Raw genomic sequence first — 18437 nt, 5'->3', positions numbered from 1 at the left:
ATGCAGGTCCAGTAGCCTGCCAGGATGCAGGTCCAGTAGCCTGCCAGGATGCAGGTCCAGTAGCCTGCCAGGAAGCAGGTCCAGTAGCCTGCCAGGATGCAGGTCCAGTAGCCTGCCAGGATGCAGGTCCAGTAGCCTGCCAGGACGCAGGTCCAGTAGCCTGCCAGGATGCAGGTCCAGTAGCCTGCCAGGACGCAGGTCCAGCAGCCTGCCAGGACGCAGGTCCAGCAGCCTGCCAGGATGCAGGTCCAGCAGCCTGCCAGGATGCAGGTCCAATAGCCTGCCAGGAAGCAGGTCCTGTAGCCTGCCAGGACGCAGGTCCAGCAGCCTGCCAGGAAGCAGGTCCAGCAGCCTGCCAGGACGCAGGTCCAGCAGCCTGCCAGGACGCAGGTCTAGCAGCCTGCCAGGAAGCAGGTCCAGCAGCCTGCCAGGACGCAGGTCCAGCAGCCTGCCAGGAAGCAGGTCCAGTAGCCTGCCAGGAAGCAGGTCCAGCAGCCTGCCAGGAAGCAGGTCCAGTAGCCTGCCAGGAAGCAGGTCCAGCAGCCTGCCAGGAAGCAGGTCCAGTAGCCTGCCAGGAAGCAGGTCCAGCAGCCTGCCAGGAAGCAGGTCCAGTAGCCTGCCAGGATGCAGGTCCAGCAGCCTGCCAGGAAGCAGGTCCAGTAGCCTGCCAGGAAGCAGGTCCAGCAGCCTGCCAGGACGCAGGTCCAGCAGCCTGCCAGGATGCAGGTCCAGTAGCCTGCCAGGATGCAGGTCCAGTAGCCTGCCAGGACGCAGGTCCAGTAGCCTGCCAGGAAGCAGGTCCAGTAGCCTGCCAGGATGCAGGTCCAGTAGCCTGCCAGGACGCAGGTCCAGCAGCCTGCCAGGACGCAGGTCCAGCAGCCTGCCAGGATGCAGGTCCAGTAGCCTGCCAGGAAGCAGGTCCAGCAGCCTGCCAGGACGCAGGTCCAGCAGCCTGCCAGGATGCAGGTCCAGTAGCCTGCCAGGAAGCAGGTCCAGCAGCCTGCCAGGACGCAGGTCCAGTAGCCTGCCAGGAAGCAGGTCCAGTAGCCTGCCAGGACGCAGGTCCAGCAGCCTGCCAGGACGCAGGTCCAGTAGCCTGCCAGGAAGCAGGTCCAGTAGCCTGCCAGGAAGCAGGTCCAGTAGCCTGCCAGGAAGCAGGTCCAGTAGCCTGCCAGGAAGCAGGTCCAGCAGCCTGCCAGGAAGCAGGTCCAGTAGCCTGCCAGGACGCAGGTCCAGCAGCCTGCCAGGACGCAGGTCCAGTAGCCTGCCAGGAAGCAGGTCCAGTAGCCTGCCAGGAAGCAGGTCCAGCAGCCTGCCAGGATGCAGGTCCAGTAGCCTGCCAGGAAGCAGGTCCAGTAGCCTGCCAGGAAGCAGGTCCAGCAGCCTGCCAGGACGCAGGTCCAGCAGCCTGCCAGGATGCAGGTCCAGTAGCCTGCCAGGAAGCAGGTCCAGCAGCCTGCCAGGACGCAGGTCCAGTAGCCTGCCAGGAAGCAGGTCCAGTAGCCTGCCAGGACGCAGGTCCAGCAGCCTGCCAGGACGCAGGTCCAGTAGCCTGCCAGGAAGCAGGTCCAGTAGCCTGCCAGGAAGCAGGTCCAGTAGCCTGCCAGGAAGCAGGTCCAGTAGCCTGCCAGGAAGCAGGTCCAGCAGCCTGCCAGGAAGCAGGTCCAGTAGCCTGCCAGGACGCAGGTCCAGCAGCCTGCCAGGACGCAGGTCCAGTAGCCTGCCAGGAAGCAGGTCCAGTAGCCTGCCAGGAAGCAGGTCCAGTAGCCTGCCAGGAAGCAGGTCCAGCAGCCTGCCAGGACGCAGGTCCAGTAGCCTGCCAGGAAACAGCGCTTCAGTTCCAGAAGAATGCAAGCCTGCAAGGACACAGGGCTTTACAGAGCGATATCAGCCTGCTAAGGAAGCACGGCTGAACCACCTGCCAGGTAGCAGATTCCCAGAAGGATTGCCCGGGAATACATGGTACTCACTCTCAACACAAGAAAATTAATTTTATGTTGTTCCAGATTTAGGCTATGGTTTTCTGTTTTATCTTTTACACTTCTGCAAAAGTGTATTTATTACCCGTTTTCCCAGTCCGGGAAATCAAGTCCTTTACTTGGCGAGAAATCATTATAAAGTCTTCCCGGACCCTACCTTCAAGACTGTCCTGCTACATTAGAAACAGCTGAATGTGCGAACTGGTGGAAGATGGTATCAAGGATTATACAAATAATGAAATGATCATGTATAGATATATAGATCCACATTCTTACTATATGAAAACATTTCTACATCATCCAGATGTCGGCAATATTATCACACACCATTCATGTCCAACTCCTGCAGTATGTCAAGACTCTTAAACTAATTTATTGTAATTTAAAAAAATAGTTATAACTAATAAAAATACCACTAGTGAGCAGATTAACGTCTCATGCAGCTCTGCAACCCTGCTTTCACCCATTATCTCTTTGCATACAATGCTTCCACTACAGCCAGGGATTCTGGGTAATGACATGCAACTGAGCACACACAGCATGCCACTTTTTGTTTCTTGTCCATTGTAACATGGATCCATATAAGCATTTGCCTGACGTATTACACAGCTCTTCAGCACAGCCTGGGCTAAAGAAGTGCAGAGCTAGTAAACCTGCACACAGACAGCTGTTTCTACCTTCTGGGTCTCATCAGTGTGAGGTTGGTTACTGCAATGTGAAGCTGGTAGTGGCTACAGCCAGACACAAAATAAATGATGACGAGTAAAGAAAATCCCCAAACCCCTCCACCATACAGCAAATAAAATACCACCTGTGAGCACAATCACATATCAGACAGGTCTGCCAGCCCTCTTTCCCCCATTATCTAGATTGTAAACTCTCCCGAGAAGAGCCTCATTACCTTCTGAATAGGTTAGCCCTTATTTGTATGTCATGTTTATGAAATTGATGTCACTTTGTACCGCGCTATGGAATATGTTAGCACTTTACAAATAAACAATACTTGGATGAGCGCGCAAAGTGAAGACTTCTATTAGACTTTGTGTCCTGTGTGTTTGCGGATTCACTGCCACATATCAGCTTCAGCTCCACGTGTACCACCATTTGAGGGGCAGCTGAGACCGTTCCGGTGCTGATAAGCCTTTCAAGGATACACACTGTGGACTTCACCGGAGGACATCTCTAGCTGGCGGTGACAATATTGATCACACATTGCTTGTTTATATGCTTCCTTTGTAAGTGAGCTTAATCCCTCCCTTCCCATTTTCTTTATTAAATGTGAAACGTTTTTACGCTATGGGCCGTGCGCTTTCATCTTTTTTCTTGTCTTAGATTACATAGTGGATTTGGTTCATCCCTCTGAAAGCTGCCTACACCCTATTACTACTACAAGTGTTTTCTACAAATGGGACATTCAAGGGACTGGTTACGATCTCTGTTTTTTGTTATGTCTATGTATGCATAGTGCTGTGCTATTGTAATGTCCAGACAAACATATTTTGCCTCTATTAGCAAGTTTTGAATCTAGCATTATATGATTCAATAGTATCACGTTTATTTTGGCGCTACTTCTTTTTCTTTTCTTTTCTATATATATGTAGAGTATATATATAAAAAAATAATAATAATAGCATGTTCTTGTATAGAGCTGCTGCTTTTAAGTAGCGCTTTACAGAGAAATTTTGCAGGCACAGGTCCCTGCCCCGTGGAGCTTACAAGCTATGTTTTTGGTGCCAGTGGCACATGGAGATAAAGTGACTTGCCCAAGGTCACAAGGAGCCTGCTTCAAACTCAGTGCCAGTCAGTGTCTTTACTCATTGAGCCACTCCTTCTATATATAAACGGGTGGTATTCAGTCCTACAGTACTGTTGTGAGAAATAAACCCCGTTTAAAATTCTCTCCTATTTTGGTTGACTTTGCAATTGATTTGGTATCTTGTTTCGTCGGCTAATCCTGTTTGGAGATGGGGGTTGATTGCGGGATGGCAGTTAATAGTGCGCATGCGTGCGAAGTGTGTTGTGTTATAAACCTTACATTCTGTTCTCTCAGGTACGGCGGAGTGAGTTTGGCTGGATGGCGATGGGGGTTGGGGTTTGAGGATGTCAGTTAATAGTGTATAGCGCCTGCTGAGGCTAGGCATCCCGGAAGGAGCCACTGAGTCAATGCACAGCTTGATCCAATAACCGTAACATCAATAAAAAGGTGGAGCACAGACAATGCAATAAACAAACATATATATGTGTACACACAGACTGCAGTATATGTATTTATTCTCTGCTATAGTTGTGAAAGTGGGGTGGGGGGACGGAATTCTAAAGTGTAAACTAGTGTGGAGCATACACCCAGCTGTTCTGTATTTACAGTGTCATGCATCCATGAAATGTAACACAAAGGTATCAGAGTGTGTGTGTGTGTGTGTGTGTGTGTGTGTGTGTGTGTGTGTGTGTGTGTGTGTGTGTGTGTGTGTGTGTGTGTGTGTGTGTGTGTACGTGTGAAGATACAAAAACACACACACTCACAGTACAGTTATGTGAGGGGAAAAAAGCGTGAAACATTTCAGTGTGAATTTTTAATAAACATGATAATATTATTGCACAGTATCTATCAGATACAGTTTACTAGTATGCACTGTGACAAAACAAGCGTGAATTAGATTTTGAAAAAGTGTATAAATGCGTAGAGAAGTAATAAAAGGTACAGTAATATATTGTTTTTTCGACATCTCACACCATCATCTTCCTCATCTGATGGCTGTGTGCTGTGGATGTTCATTTTGCACGCTTTCGATTCTGAAAAAAGAAAGAAAATGCTTTAAGTACAGTGTCATGGAACACGAAATACATTTCTGACTCACCCCCCTCTCTCCTTTGCAGTTTCTGCCTGTCAGATCTTATTCTCAGCTGCATTGAGTTTGCACACACATACTGTGCCTGTGTACATGCAACAATGTTGCATTTCTTGCCTCTGAGCATGTAATCAGTGAACTGCTACTGCAGTCCTCCCAGTGAATGGACTTTCCCATGTTCTCCCCTGTCTTTTGCTGACAGTTAGTGCAGTCTCACTCAACCTTTAGTGTGACCCCTGCCCCTCACTTCCTTTTCCACTCTAGATCACAGTGAGTACAGACCTGTCTGCATCCACCCCTGGTAAGGCCTTTCTCTCTTACCATAGTCTAACCCCATAGAAGCATCCCACATAGAGAAGCACTCTCTGCCTACACTACACCCACAAGTTCCTGTGTTTTCTAATCCAGCAATAAAATTAAGAAAGACATTAAGGACTTGTCATGCTTTGGAAGAGGGAGGACATGAGTTGAGCTTACTGGAATTATTCATACATCATTCGTAACCTTGGTTCTAGGACAGTAAGAGAGAGACCGTGTATTAGAGGTCTACGCAGAAGCTATCACTCACAGCCTTCATGCTACAAAAGTGCAGCTCTACACAGCTATACAGCAAACTGCTACAGCTTTCTGCAAAACAAGCAGCAGTTTAAACAGAACAGTGAACAGATATCTGTGCCTTACAGACACTCACAGGAGCTGCTACTCCAGACTCCATGACTACACAGAGCAGCCTCTGCAACTGCACACAGTCTGCAGCTTTCACAGACAACCAGTAGCTCAAACTGCATGGCAGCCTTGCAACAAACAGTGCTTCTCTCACAATTACTAACTGCCTTTTTCTCTGTCTGAGTCCACCCGCTGCTCAGCCCCACAGTGAGGAGCCTACGGACACCTGTAAGTACAGCTACCCCAACGCTGCACGCTGCAGGACACCGCTCGGCACCATCTGAGACAGACGCCCTTCGCTGACAAGGTAAAAGACCGCACGCCCCACGCACTGGCAAAAGGCCTACACACACCTACAGCATGGCAGAACTCAGAGCCTCACCAGACATCACGCAGGAGAGCGATCTCTCAGACACAGAGACCGCTGCGCATCTGCAACAGGCGCAGGCAGGCGCAAGGCCCAAACGGACAGTCACACTGACACAAAAGGGGCGCGAAAAATATGAGACTGACATTGAAGCGCACCGCGCTAAATTAGAGTTGGCCTGGGAAACAACCACACTGGGAATACGCAATGTCGCCGGCGCTGGCAATTCTGTGCAACAGCTCGAGCAGGCAATAACTCAATTAAGGACTGATCACTCGCGTTATCAAGAGCTATCAGAGGCATACATTACTTACCTGACCAGGGCCAACACCAGCGAAAGCCTGCAAGAAAGAGACTTACAGAGCAACATTGACCTGGCACGAGACAGCCGCGTGCGTATCACTATCACGGAAGCTGAGAGTAGGAGAAAGGACCTTTTGCTGGAAACTGCATCACAGCGCTCCAGCATATCCAGGCATTCTTCAAAGTCAGCAAGATCAGCGCGATCTAACGCGTCCAGCGCTAGCGCAAGCGCTACCAAGGCGCGAGCCTCCGCAGAGGCTGCACGTGCCAGGGCCGAATATGGTCGAAGAGAGGCAGCCGTAAGGGCAGAAAAAGCGCGCATAGAAGAGGAGGTACAGAACGCCGCCGCTGCCAATGCCGCCGCTGCCAATGCCGCCGCTGCCAATGCCGCCGCTACTGCCAACGCTACTGCCGCCGCTGCCAATGCCGCCGCTGCGCGCAGAAAGGCCGAACTAGACGCGGATCTAGAAGCTCTAAGCAAAGAAGAGGAAGCCGCCGCCGCCATAGCCCAAGCTGAAGTCCTAGAAGCAGCCGCGAGACAGGACGGCGGGGAGCAACCGTACAGACGGATAGCCTCAGAGGGTCCGGTCCAACGCACTGAAGACTACGTAAGGAGCCTCTTCAGCGTAAACACCAGCGCACCATCTCAACACGGATGGAGTGACTCCACAGACACCGAAGACTTGCTAGGCCCACGGAGCCTGTTTCAAATGTTGTGCTTCCACAACTCATTTATTCAAGGACTGAAAAGAAGCTATGAAATGCACAGAGTGCGATAGCGACAGGCACATAGCCGCTCTACACCCGGAAGCTATGAAGCCCAAAGCAAGCAAAGGCCCTAACCCTCCGACAAAGAAGGGCGGGGAGGAAGAAGTGGGAGACACACCCCCCTCCCCCCGACGTCAGTAGCATCCAAATGCACAGAAGTATGCGGAGAAGGAAACGACGTTAGATCTTGCTCTAAAATATGTCTGGTAGCAGTGCACCCAGAGGGACAACCCCAAAGAGCCAAACGGATGTATGCAATCATCGACGACCAGAGCAACCAATCGCTGGTCAGGTCAGAATTCTTCGATATGTTCAACATACAAGACAGTACTTCTCCTTACACTCTCAGAACGTGCGCAGGGCGAATGGAGACTACAGGGAGAAGAGTGAATGGCTACACCATATGCTCAATAGACGGCAAAGTGAGCATGCCCCTTCCCACACTCATCGAGTGCAATCACATGGCAATAGATAGGACTGAGATCCCCACGCCAGACGTGGCGCGACACCAACCATCTAAAAACCATTGCCGATCATATCCCACCACTAGACGAAGATGCCCAGATCCTGCTGCTACTTGGCAGAGACATCATGAGAGCACACAAGATTCGCGAACAGCGAAATGGGGACCACAACGGCCCAAGCGCTCAAAGGCTCGATCTAGGATGGGTGGTAGTGGGAGAAGTATGCATAGACAGGATACGAGGACCCGACAACGTAGGCGCCCTACGGACGAACTTGTTGGAGAACGGTCGTATGTCCCACTTCAAACCTTGTCCGAACCACTTTCAGGTCCACGAGAAGCCCGAGACCAAAAGGAACTATGGAGACGCGCCTGTGGCAAGAAAATACCCCAACAACCTAGGGAGTACAGTGTTCCAGACAACAAAGGACGACGACAAACAGGCGCCATCAATGGAAGACAAAGAATTCTTGAGGTTAATGGATAAGGAGCTCTTCAAGGACGAATTGGGCAGTTGGGTGGCCCCACTACCTTTCCGCTCGCCAAGAAGACGCCTCCCAAACAACAGAGACCATGCTATGTCTAGGCTCGCTTCGCTCCGCCGTAACCTACAGGCCCGGAAGTGACGTCATCGCCGGTGCCCGCGGAATCTCCAACCGCTCCGTGATCACGCACCGGTAGTGCGTCGAGGACTGGAAGGGGCGGTGGTGGAGCGTCCTGTTTGCAGACGGACAAGTAGGCCTCAAGCCTCTCCTTCTTGTCCTCCGCGGTTGCTGTCTTCGCCTGGCGGGAGTAAGGGGGTGGTGGAGTCTCCTTACCGCTCCGCTGCTGTTTGGGGTCCTCCGGAGTCGTCTCGGACGCCATCTCCGCCGCACTGGGAGTCACCACGGCCGTGGGACTTCTACAGGCCTCATGCCGCAACAGCGCTCGCCGTCGTAAGGTGTCCGGACTCGTCTGCTTCTCTTTGTCACCACTGGGGTGGTTCGCCGGTTGGCGCATCGCCACCGATGGTACGCCAACCTCTTCCTCCGAGGATATCAGGATCGGGTCCTCCGCAAGGGAGTCACCGGGTTCTTCTGCGATACAACCAGTGGGTATGGGTACGAAACGGTCTCGCTCCGGTACCTCCACTGCGGTCGCGCTCTTCTCCGTCGACAGCTCGCTCGGTTCTGTAGCGGGCTGGGCCTTGGTTCTTCCCGCTTGGTTGCAACGGGGAACTAGGGCAGCCTTGTCTTTACTCTCTGCCACCTCCGTTAAGGTTCCCGGAGAGGCACCCCGCGGGGTCTCGATCAGAGGCCATGGCTCGTTAGGCCACAGGTAAAATGTGCCGCATTGAGGGTATCCCGCAGTGTACGCACAAACACCGGAGGTATTCGTGCTCCGCCACCTCCACTACCAGTAAGCCTCCTGGTAGCTGATAGATTGTGGTGCTCATCTCGGACATGGTTAGCTCAGGGGTGGAACAGTTCAGTGTTTCAGCTCCTTGCTTCTCGAATGCCAGACAGAAGTGAAGCTCTTCGCTCTCTCTTCCTGTCCCTCCCTTTGCTGGGGAGGACGCTCCTGATTGGCTCTCCTTGTGCCCCCTCCCTCTGGTGGAATCCAGAGGCGGGGCCCTCCTTCTTTCAGTGTGACGCGACCTGGTTTGTTGACCAGTCACAGCACAGGTGGGTGGGCTTTCGCGCCGCTCCGCTCCTCTTGAAGGGGATCTGGGCTTGGCGCCAAACCCCTGCACATTTCCCGCCACATTTCTCGTACAGTCTTTTTGTACGACTCACGTGCTCGCTCCAGGATCGTCGGGAAACGCCTATTTACGTCGGCTGCTATCTGCTGGGCCGTGGATGGCGCATTTGTCACCATTTTAGGTTCTTCTTTGCTCCGCAGAGCACATGTAGTGACGGCCGCCATCTTCAATGCGCCCACCACATGTAATTGTACACTACTCTCAGTGTCTAGGGTGTAACTCGAACCTAGACACTGACTGTACCCACTGACACTTTCTGCTTCTCTCTGCATGCTCAATCTGGTACCCACTAATATGAGGTGGCATACCCCAGGCTAGGCAGAACTCCTTCTTGTGCACTGAACTCGGTGACTATTCCGGCAAGTGCTCTGTGGTGCGTTTTATGTGGGTGCTAGCTAGTGTACTGGGCATCTCCCTAGGTACGGGCGTCCCTACTTTTGGCCACTCATAGTGCGGGCCCTGGGCCATGGTCCCTGGACACGTTAGCAGGCTGACCCCCCCAGTTGCCTCACACTCTCTGCCTCAAGGGACTAGGACAGCTATAGCTATGCACCCATCTTACGCCACCCGCTTAGGGCGCCCAGGGCGTACTGTGCGGGAGCGGAGGTCCACGCTCCCCTGACTACCCCCGATATGCAATTGCGCCCTACTTCTTTCAGCACTTGACCGGAGAGTGCACATCACTCTTCCTGCTCTGCCTTGCTGTAAGCCTGTCCTGTTCTGGATCTCAGCAGCTCGCCTCCAAATGTAACCCATGTTCCCCCCCCCCCCCCAGACACAGATGCTATATCTAGGGTGTATGAGGGCTGGCTACACGTGTTTGAGTGATGCATACCTGCCGGTAACAGGAGGGCCTGAGCTTCCCGCGATGTTGTTGGGGAGACAGGACCAGGCTTCTGGGGTAGTTGCCTCATTCTTTTAGTGGTGGTGCAGCGCCTCCATCCTCTATACCTTCCCAGGGATATGGGGTAGGACCCGTACAGAAGAATAGACCCCGGTCCCAGGGTGGATGCTCCAGAATCACACAACAGTCTTTAGTAAGATCAGCAATGTCTCTCTTTATTGTCTCTAGATTGAACACAGCAGCCTTGCAGCATACAGCCGCAACAACAACAGCAATAGCAGCAGCACACACAGAAATCCCAAGGTGTACAGCCTTTCTCCTCTCCTTTCCTTTCCTCCAAGAGGTACCCCGACAGGATGGTCTGTGAGGGGCCTCAATACCCCAGTGCCCACCTCAGAGTGTCCCCTCTGGGCTGGGGTAGATCCTCCTCATCACCCCCTCATCAGGGTGAGAGGCATTGGTCCCACCGGAGCTATGCTCACTCGCCGATTATCCCCCACCCTTTCTCCTCACATGCTTATCCCCTCACATCTCTCCTCCTCACCTGCTTATCCCCCCACCCCCCTTCTCCTTACCTGCTTATCCCCCACCCCTTCTCACATGCTTATCCCCTCACATCCCTCCTCCTCACCTGCTTATCCCCCCACCCCCCTTCTCCTCACCTGCTTATCCCCTCACATCCCTCCTCCTCACCTGCTTATCCCCCACCCCCTTCTCCTCACCTGCTTATCCCCCACCCCCCTTCTCCTCACCTGCGTATCCCCCACCCCCCTCCTCCTCACCTGCTTATCCCCCTACCCCCCTTCTCCTCACCTGCTTATCCCCCCACCCCCCTTCTTCTCACCTGATTATCCTCCCATATGCTCTTCTCACCTGATTCTCAACTAATGTTCTTCTCCTCACCGGCTTCTCCCCTACTTGTTCCTTTCTTCTCCATCTTCTCCTCCGCATGCTGTCTCCTCACCAGCTCCTCCAACAAATGTTCCCCTCACTAGTGTCTCCCTTACAATTTCCCCTCCTCACCAGCTTCTCCCCCACATGTTCCCCTTCTCACTAGCTTTTCCCCTACATCCCCCTTACCAGCTTCTCCTCCACATGTTCCAGCCATCCTGCTGCATTGTTCGAAAGATCCTGCTGCAGACGAGCGGAGTAGCAGCTTGGGAGGGAGAAGAGGCAGCGCAGGAACCTCCCCCCACGCCGGATGCTGCTTCCCAGTCCTGCTCTGTGAGCTGGAAAAAGTGCTCTGCGGGCCTTATGTTCGACACCCCTGCATTAGGGGATATTTTCAGTTCTTTAAGTAATGTGCCAGCATGCAAACGTGCACTATTAGTCCTACATTGATATAGTTGGCAACGAAAGAAAAAAGTGGAAAGACAATTATGTGGACGTTCAATCATTATTACCACCCACAAAATATGTCTTGTTGTGGAACCAAAGGAGAATAGATGCAAGAACCGAGGTAGAGAGACAGGCACAGTACCGAGATCTTTTAACAACTGGTTGCAGGTATTGTGCATTTACGCTAGCGTGCTGGGGGAGAAGCAGCCGCAAAAATGTAATGCTTTATTTAGACACGTATACATAATCCCAGAAACATGTGAATTATGGGGGATTTTTGTGGTTTAATTATGACAATCAATTTAGAGAGAATGTAGCAGTACAGCTAAATATTTAGTGGGGGATAAAGGATGTACAATTTAGGCTACCACTTATGACCACTCTGGGTCGGTGGGACTCAAAAAGTCATTGGCTGGATGTCTAATGAGTCCCAGTGTAAGTGGCAGAATACATGCAAATTCAGGCATGAATGCTCATTATGCGCAGCCAACCACCAAGGCTCTGCTTTACAACTGGGTTTCCAGGGTCTAGGTTACCCAATAAGGAATACATGGGTAAAGGCGAGGGCACCAGAGAGACTAGAACAGATGCTGCAATAGTTAGATAGTTATCCAGACCGGTATCAGCAATGCTGATTAGGAACGGGTTTAATATTCCATCGGTAGGAACCAAAATTAATGTTGGTTGATTTTTTTAAGTCGGTAGGCAAGCACCCCGATCCATTACAACAAAAGATTGAGAAAGAAGTCACATTTGGTAGAATAGCAGGCCCATGCAGTGATACACCTTTTAGTAATACTTGTTTGTCACCAGGCTCCTTTAGACTCCTTCATCATATGTCATACCCAGCAGGGCAATCCCTTGAATAAGGGTATTGATACAAAATTGTTCAAAGGTATCTGTGACAGGGCCTTTCCACTGTCTAAAAGGCTTCCAAAATAAAGCCTGTCTAAAACTGATGAGTCTAGCAGGGAGCTGGTTAATTTCAGCAGGAGTAAATTGACCAGTCTCCATCTGGCTCATCAAGCATGCTTAAAAGCCTGCTGCACAGACGGCCTGGGCTCTCTAGCACAGAGAGAGTTTCTACTGCTACAGAGATGCCAGGGGAATAAAGACTCTCTGTTCTAGGCAGCATCGGTTCCTGAAACAAGCCAGAGGGATCATCTAACAGACACCACCACAGACCCTTGGCTGATGTGGAGAGCACCCTGCCTCTTCGGACTTCTGTCAAACGTTGGTAAATGGCCTAGCCATCCAGTCTTCAGATAGGGACTGGTCAGGTTTTAGTCAGTCCCCTACATGGGGTTAGGCCTGGTTGTTATTTTCTGTTCTAATTTGTTTGTTGATATGAAGCTGTTTTCTGTTTAAAGCTGCTGGCTAATAAAGCCTACGTTTATTTTCCCTAAAAACGTGGGATGAGAGGTAGCCATTGAATTTCAAAGGTGCCCCCGAGACAGTCAGGAAAATTACTTTGTGCTTTTGTTTGCAACAATTCCTGCAACGGCTTGCTCAACAGGAGTAAAAGAGGAAGAACCACGTGCAGAAGGGCCAGAATGCAGGGCAAAATCTGTTTTGTCTGTAATGAACCTAGCCACACGAAAGAGTGTCCCCTCCGGCCTTTTGATGATGATTAGGAAGTCTCTTATATGCTCCCGGAAATGAGACGCACCAGCGAAACACCCCTAGGATGTTGGGGATTCCTGGACCTTAGGCACACGGAAGAATGGTGTCCCTTTGTCCTTGAACATGAATATCAGCAGAAAGGGCAGGTACAGCTGAACACCATATATTTCCGCCTGCTGCTACTGCAGCTCCAAGAAAAGCATGGTGGTTGCAGTGAAACTGCAGAAATTTCAAGTAAAAAAGGGGACCCTAGTACCCTTGATGTGCCAGAGTCTTCTAAAGTAAAGCGGAAGAGAAAGAAAAAGAAAAGAGGCTCTCAGCTTACCGTAGAAGTTGCAGACACATCTGCAGATGACCCGGCAACATCAGTAGGGGACAGAGATGTCCTGCAGCCTAGAGTGAATGGAATATCTGTCCCAGAAATGGCGGAATTTCCAGATGGTCCAAGGCAGAGATTGTGTACCCCGAAGAAGTGTCTTTCTGATTCTGAAGTTGAGAAACCCTCAACAAACAATACCAGGGAAGCAAAGCCAGAACAAGTAAGTGACGGTCCCTTGACCAACCCTGATGATGCACTGTAAACTGCCAGGCAGTTTGTGTGATCTCCTCTGTGAACGATTGGATAAGGGGTCTGCTCACACTCGCCTTTCACTTTGGGACTGTGATGAAATTAGAGTGTCGCTTGTGTAGTGGAGGACCTGACGACTGAACTGGAGACGGTGAACGCTATTATTACCACCTGTAGCAGAGCCCCCGCCCTTACCTCTAGTGAGGGGGATCTGCTGCTTTGAGCCACCAGATCTTCGTGACGGATCCTGCTAGATGCGGGGGAGCTGGTGGCTAGGTGCCAGAGCTCCGCACAATCGGGGAGTGCAGGCGGTGGCCATCTTGGAAGCTGCGCATGCACAATGCAGCAGGTGTGCATGCGCAGTGGCTAGAGAGTGCGGCGGCCATGTTAGGTCGCTCCGCAAGAGCCGCGCGGGACTACAAGTCCCAGGTTCCTTTAGGGTAGTCAACACATGGGCAGTTTTAGCGAAACGGTACCGCACATCAGTCTAACGGAGGCAGCCAAGGGGAGAGGTAGTGTCCCAGGTTCCAGTAGCCCTGGGACTAGGCCAGAGTTCCCCCGCAGGCCCCAGTCAGGCCCCTCTCCCCACAAAAGACACAGTATTGTAGGGAAGGCCCCCAGGTAGGGACGCTCCCCTATTACTGTGGTAGTATTAGTACAACGGTGACCAGACGCCCCTCGGTGACCTGCGGTCAGAGACCAGACCACAGGCCACATTATAGACTTTAAGGGAGACACTCCAGATGGAGCTCCCTCAAGAGGCGGATACCTTCGGTGAGGCGAGAGGGAAGTTGGCGGAGCCCGCGTCGTGGGATCACGTTTCGGCCCTACTGATCCAGGATCTCCCATATACCCTGGTCTGGCCAGAGACCAGGAAGGTACCACCATGCACCAACGACCTTACACAGGAGTAGCGCTACTCCACATACTTTGAGTGGGCCTTGTTCTGTGGACATCAGAGTGGTTAGGTGCCCAGGGCATCCTCAGTACTTTGGGGGAACCCCACCATGGTGATGAACATTGTGTTGGGTCAGTGTATTGTGGGGACTTTGTGTTGGGGGTAATACTGTTATTATTAGTGTGTGTTAGTAAACAGTTATATTATACATGTGTGTGTATTACTTATCCTTGTATTGGTTCCTGTGAGGGGTTATCCCGCTACATTGGGATTCCTCATTAGGTGGAGGCATGGTACAGAGAAGGGCGAGAGCTCACCCCAGGCTCCCAGCGGCGGAGACTTAGGCCTTCTGTGAGGCACAGGTAAAGTCAGCACGCGTAGTTCCCTTAGTCATGGGGAAAGGGGTCTACACACCATAGACGAGAAACAGAGCCGTTCTGCGGGAGTCATTGCTGACTTGAAGCAGAACTATGAGGAGGCTCAAAAGAAGGCCCTCTGTCTCAGTATAGAGGTGAATTCTCTCAGAAGGAGTCTCACAGTCAGTGCAGAGCTCGAAGCCTCTCTGAAAGAGATTCACAGTCTCGGTGCAGAGCTAGAAGCCTCTCTGAAAGAGATTCACAGTCTCAGTGCAGAGCTAGAAGCCTCTCTGAAAGAGATTCACAGTCTCAGTGCAGAGCTAGAAGTCTCCTAGAAAGAGTTTCACAGTTTCTGTACAGAGCTGGAGATCTTTCAGAAAGAGGTTCAGAATGGTATCTGTGAGAACACCCCTAAAGATATAACTCTGGTTGGCCCTCGTCTTTGCAAAAGAAAAAGGCACAAGACTACAGGTTTGTGAACAGCAAAAAGGAAAAGCCACTGGTCATGATTAGGTAGGAGGAGAACTACAACAAGACGGATATATTGGAATTTAGGGATCCTAAACCAGCCGCAAAGGACCCCTCTACAGATAAGGGGGTCACGATTTTTGTGGCTAAGCCTGTGATGGATAAGAAAGCTGTAGACCGGGGTCCCCTGGTACTGGACGCAACACTACAGGAGGGGCCTGCTCTGGAAAAGGTAAGACACACACACAAAATGCCTCCCAGAAAAATTGCCACTCTAGGCTATAGCCTTCTCAACCTTATGGGAAATCCCCTGGATGCAGCAGGAGCAAAGGATTATGGAACATACTGGGATGCACAGTTGCCAGCAAAACAATGGCCTGTTAACTGGGTAGTGTTAGGTTTAACAAAACAATTGAGTTCTTTTGGAGCTATTGTTGTGTCAGTAGATTTATGGGGATGTCAGCTTAAAAGAAAAAGGGTACTATTCAATTATGATAACATGAGGGTAGTCATGGCAATTAATAGTTTTAGTGCTAATTCTCCACTGGTAATAAGACTGCTGAAGCACCTGGTTCTCAGATGTCTGGAATGTAATGTGGTGCAGAGCGAGATATATCCCAGGTGTAACCAATATAATAGCAGGCAAATTATCTCTTTTTCAGTGGGAAGCATTTTGGACTCTAGCACCGCAAGTAGACAGACGGGGATCCAGATGCCCGCAATTCCTATGGGATTTAATCCTATCGCAATAGGTAATTTTATGCAAAGATCTGTAGCCCAGGCTTAATTACAGGCACCATTTTAAAAGTCAATTTGTAGAAATAGACAATAATATGAGACAAAGCATCCTCATATGTTTCATATTTCATACGATGCAGGAAGGACTATAAGTGTTGGCTATTTCTAAAAACAAAAATTGGCAGGTATTTCATATTTTTTACGCTTTTAGGAGTAAAAGATTGGTCTAAGTCATTTCTGGTAAAACAGGTGTAAAAAGGTTATATGACGTGGAAAACAACAGTGGACACAAGGTGGCCAGTTGTATGTATCCTATTCAATGCGGCTATTCCCACCGCTTTCTTTGCTGCTTTAAGAATAAGTAAATTAATATCATTAATGACTACTGTTTGTGCTGTTTCAGGTTGCTCAACTGAAGGATGGTATATTAAATTTGGTTCCAGGTGGGGACGTTGGATTTTCCACCAGAGGGAGAGTGCATCCATGTCTGGTTATGGCTACTAACCTGCCCTCCCTGACACACATGCCCTAGTAACAGTGCAGGCAGTGTCAGGACCAATCCAGGGATTTTCCCTATCAGCTCCCTTGAGTGACAGAGGAGGAGGTGGGCTAAGGCTTGTGCTCTGCCCAATAAGGGGCTCAGACCTTGGACCCTCCCCCTCAGTACTTAAGGGTCTGCATTACCAAATTTAGCCAGTTCTGTCTCTCCCTTGAGAGAATATACTTACAAAATAGTAGAGTAATGCTGCACTCCCCAAATAGCAAAATGCCATTTGCATTTGAGAAAGGCCCTTGAGGCCGAAACGTCATACATCATTGGCTCACAATAAATTTTCTAAGCAGAAATCCGCAGTGCCCAGGTTTTTTCCTTCCTATCTCCCTTGAGAGAGACATATCCTAGAGAAGTCACACTACTCCCCCTGATAGATTGAACTCACGAGGCAGGAGTATATTTTATAAACAGGAACACTTTATTCTCTCTCTGTATACAGCATTCACAGGATACCCTGGAACACTGCACACACTAGGCCTCCAGCCTCAGGGTGGTCCCTGGACTCACACCCCCGGCCATGGCACCAAGGGCAGTCCTTGCTCTTCCCTGACTCCCTATTAGAGTCAGAGGTATCAGTCCCACTCACCAAGGGGAGGGGATAGAAGGTGGCCAGAGCCCTGCACACACTCTTCTAGGATATGTCTCTTTCAAGGGAGAGACAGAACTTGGTAATGCAGCCCCTTAAGTACCGAGGTGGAGGGTCCAAGGTCTGAACCCCTTATTGGGCAGAACACAAGCCTTAGCCCACCTCCTCCCCTATCACTCAAGAGAGCTGCTGCTGATGGGGAAACCCTGGTTTGATCCTGACATTGCCTGCACTGATACCAGGGCCTGTGTGTCAGGGAGGGCAGGTTAGTAGCCAAAACCAGACATGGCTACACGCGTTTATTCAAATATGTTATTTATCTTATCAAATATCCGTGTGGTCTTGGATATGTGGGTACGACAACTCAATCGATGAAGGACAGGAATCAACAACATAAGGCTGTCATCCGCAGATGTGACCCAGAGGCACCAGATGCCCATCATTCCACACAAGCTGGGCACAATGCCAGTCAATTAAGATTCCAGGTGATCGATGGCATGAGGAAGAAATGCTGCACTGGTGACATACAGAGATTGTACCTACAAAAAGAGACTCAATGGATCAGATGCCTGGGTCCAATGGTCCCTAGAGGTATGAATAATGACCTGGATCTAAGTTGCTATTTTTAATCCTTGTGTTTACACATTTGATTTGTGGTATCTTTAGAGGCCTGGTTGGTGAGTATGTATACATTGTGCGTCAAGATCTTCCATACTTTGCCCATTAACTTGTTCTCTGGCATTACAGGTTGCTCCTCTTCCTGAATTTTGTGGCGCAGCCCTCTTGGATCAACTTTGGCAGTTCTTTTTGTTGGGATCTTACCTTTTGTTGCCATTGTCTCTACCCACCTGCACCTCTGGATCACTAACTCAACATTTAGTCCATCGTTTGTATGGACATGTTTTGTGGTTTTATTTTTATCTACAGACCTATCTAGGGTAAAGGAACATTGCTCAGATGGTTAGTGTTTTTCTTTAACATTTATAAGACCCTTTCCTTTGCATGGTATTATACACATGTACAGGTTTATATTTGTTATGTTTTAGTTTTTTAATATGCTGTTATAAACTTGTATTTGTGTTCTTTTTCTTTATCACCCTATGACCCATGGAGTTGATCTGCTATACCTCTGCTATATCTCTACTATACCTCTGCTATACCTCTACTATACCTCGCTGCCTGCCATTCTGACAAGTTACAATCAGTGCTGTGAGTGTTCTGAGATCGTTGTCCTAGCAACTGAGAACGCTCTGAGGATTTGTGGGAAGCTGCCTGCCCTCCTGCTATAATCATTCTGAGATCAGTAGCAGCGGCTTGAATTTGGACACCTGC

This window comes from Ascaphus truei, chromosome 1 (assembly GCF_040206685.1).
Source record: "Ascaphus truei isolate aAscTru1 chromosome 1, aAscTru1.hap1, whole genome shotgun sequence".
Classification (NCBI taxonomy): domain Eukaryota; kingdom Metazoa; phylum Chordata; class Amphibia; order Anura; family Ascaphidae; genus Ascaphus; species Ascaphus truei.
This window is presented reverse-complemented; position numbering follows the sequence as displayed.